At 40.8% G+C, this 3499-nt stretch overlaps 1 pseudogene; it reads right to left on the bottom strand.

Annotated features, from left to right (window-relative positions):
- Nucleotides 1–1631: 1631 nt before the first annotated feature.
- Nucleotides 1632–3499, bottom strand: LOC139782130 (uncharacterized; annotated as a pseudogene).

Below are 3499 nucleotides of genomic sequence, written 5' to 3'. Positions count from 1 at the left end.
GAATGTTTCGGTTACACAAGTAAGAGAGAGACAACTATATGATAGAGAGAGAGGGAGATATGCCAGATGTGCGAGGCATGTCCATCCAGGCGCCTATCGCGCATGCCTGCGACCGAAGTGGGAGATTCCAAGGGGGGATCGTGGTCTTTCCTCGAGTGACCAGCGAGCCAGCGAGACGTGTTTCGTGGTCTTTCCTCGACGAGCTTCGGTAGAGTGCGGACTTAGAGTCGAAAGCGGTCTTAGATTATTCTAGATTGTATAAAAATATTATATCGTTTATTCGAGAGCGTATTACATGTATCTGGAAAGACAAGTATCGCGAATCGTGATTACTGTTACACAGTCTTAACTCATCGTTCGTTTTACGAATAATATAACACGATATTAACGACAAATACCGAGTTCGAGATAGTACCCGGGTAACGCCCGTGACCAGTTTGTAATTCAATCGTCTTTGCATAATAATTATATTCGTGTGCAAAGTGCAAATATACATTCTTGTTTTTGTTAATTCAAAACGGAATACGAAACATTGAAATATTCCTCATCCTAATCCTTGACGAAATCGTTCGTGAACCGAGTACTAGTGCGTGACCTTGGCCGATGACATTGTCTTATACATCGCACAAAGCTGAGCAGCGGACATTTCACATCTTGGTGATAGACCGGAAGGAAGGAAGATAAGCAGCTTTCGATAATATCGTTGGCTCAGATACGTTCTACGTTCTAGCGTCAAACGTAGTGGCGACCGTTATTTTCATCTCAAAGTAAGATTTTATTGATCATAGACCACAAGTTCGGTCACAACCTTACCCGGGCAGGGCTTTAAATGACTAAAAAAGAATTTTTAACTATCGGCTGTCACGAGCTAGGAGAACAATAGAAAATACATTTGGTATCTTTGCAGCCAGATGGAGGATACTTCGGAGGCCAATTTGCGCTGGGCCAGAAGTCGTCGATAAATTTGTGCTAGCAGCAATGTGTTTGCACAATTTTATAAAAACAAAAAACGACGAGACAGCACCACAGCAGCAAAGATATTGCCCCCCTCAATTCGCTGATAGAGAAATTGATGGGCAAATAATTGAAGGAGAATGGCGAGAATTATCAGGAAATGATCATTTAAGACCCATCGAAAGATGTGGAGCATATAGAACTACGAGAGAGGCTTATTCGATGCGGGATACTCTCTCGTCATATTTTATGACAGCTGCTGGCGAAGTTCCGTGGCAGTACGAATATATACATCAAGGACTACATCGTGATGCGAGTTGAAATTCTGCCGTTTCTGTATATATAATTTTTATAAAACTGACATGTTCTATGCACGCGCTATTCTGTTTTAATATTATACTGTGAAATGGTATAGAAGTAATAATAATAATATGTATTAATTTTTATATTTTAATAAATAAATGACCTTGAGGATTGCCATAAAATATCTATTATAGTATTTATTGAAGTTCAAGTTGTCAACAATACAAAATTTTCATAAATTTTTTTTTAAATACTTTTCTTTGGTTCAAGAGTCTTTTTTAATTCTGCGGTGACCAGCTTCCCAATAAGGACATCAGGATCGTCATCGTCCGGTGTCGGATTCTTTTTGGAATATACCCGCGATGCCATCGTACTTAAAGTAGTATTAATTTGAGAGAATGCATTTTCTACCAGGTCGATCTTTTGTCTCTTTACTGGTTTTTGGTTTCCCATAAAACAAGTAGACGGAGGACTCAATATTTCAGAATCTGAATCTGAGGGCATCGATTGTTGGGAAAAAGCAGTCGATCGGGGCAAGGAGGAAGTAGTTGACCGCTGTGATGATGAAGCAGCTGATTGCTCTGAAGCATTTGATCGTTGTGTTGAAGCAATTGATTGCTGTGACGGTGGAGGTGTCTCGGACGGAGGAAGTAATACCTGCAGATAATTAAAAAATAAATTCACATTTTCATAAGTGATCTGTTTTTAATCCTTAATTAAATTACTTACAATTACAACAATAAAGACACTCGATATACACACTTATTTCTAATTTACTATTAATATTCAATCTATTATTTTAAATAATGAAATAAACTATTACGGTTGCTCTAACATTATTTCTTTCTTACCCAACATTTTGACCTATCTTTTAAATTCTCCTCAAAGACTACTTAGGAGAAATAAGTTGTTACAATATGTTTGTCAAAACATTGGCCAAAAAATAAACAACGTTACAACAGAACCGTAAAGGAATCAATTATCTTAATTTGTGGTTCTCAAAAAACCTACCTACAAATAGTTGATAATTTTAATATCATAAAATTACTCACTGGTGCAGGTTGCGTGTCAGAGATATCTGTCGAAGCGAGTATCAAATTATCATCGACTTGCTTAATCGTTGGACTCGATAGCTGCGACTGTTGCTGCAACGGCGAAGGCATCCATGGTTACAAGTACAGTTAATTACATTTTATTACACGTGTAAAAGAATCAATTATCTCAATTCGTAATTCATACTCAAAAAACCTATAAATAGTTGATAATGTTAATATTATTATAAAATTACTCACTAGTACAGGTGACGTGTCAGGGATATCTATCGGAATGAGTATTGTTAAGGAGCGTTATAACCGTGCCGCGAGGCTGACGGCTATGCGCCTGCAGTCAGTCTCGTGGCACGGATTCGATTCGCACGGGGTTGATCGATCACGCGGTCCGGTGTGGTAGATCACGCGTTGACGCGGCCCTTTGGAGAGGTGCGCGCAGGCCCTCGGAGCGAAAGCGAGCGAACGGCAGACAGACTCGATTCGTACACGGTAGCGGAAAGTTCTCTTCGCATCACGGCTGAAAATTTGTGCGTGGTTTCTCCACCGTTAAGCGCGGCATCGCCGCCAGTCTTTCGCTGAGTGCGCGAGTGATAGACACTCCAACCGTTATAATCGAGCTCAACCCGAAGTTCAGCTCTGGACATTTGTCAGTGAAAAGCGGGAGCGTTAGCCCGTCTCGCTGCCAAGAGTTCGTTCGCTTCGAAGGAGGAGCATCCGGTCGACGCACGGCAAGATCCGTGTCGTCTCCGCTAAAGACCAGCAAGATCGCCAATCGAATTCTGGCTACGACAGTGTCCGTGTAACAAAATCTGATTTGTAAATAAATTGCGTGATCAATCGACGAGTTCTCATTCGCCGCCCTCACCCTCGTTTCGCACTCTGTCTGAGTGGCTCCGGCATTCATCGCGCTCCAACAAAATCCAGTCGAGCACGAGACAAGTATCAAGTTATCGACTTGCTTAATCGTTGGACTCGATAGCTGCGGCTGTTGCTGCAACGGTGAAGGCGTCCATGACTACAAGTGCAGTTAATTATTTTTTATTACATGTAGTATGTATTTTGTTTTAGCATTTTATTTTTTACATGTGTTATTATTGCAAGTATACTATACTTACTCGTTCCAATGCAGATACGTTGTTCGTGGAAATATTCTGAGAGCGCAATCTCTGGTTGGTCACCTTTGGTGAAGTCAT

Source organism: Temnothorax nylanderi, unplaced genomic scaffold (genome assembly GCF_030848795.1).
Source record: "Temnothorax nylanderi isolate EJ_2023f unplaced genomic scaffold, tnyl_v1.0 TNYL_tig0389_pilon, whole genome shotgun sequence".
Taxonomy (NCBI): domain Eukaryota; kingdom Metazoa; phylum Arthropoda; class Insecta; order Hymenoptera; family Formicidae; genus Temnothorax; species Temnothorax nylanderi.
The sequence above is the reverse complement of the archived record's forward strand: the minus strand, read 5'-3'. Positions and strand labels throughout refer to the sequence as shown.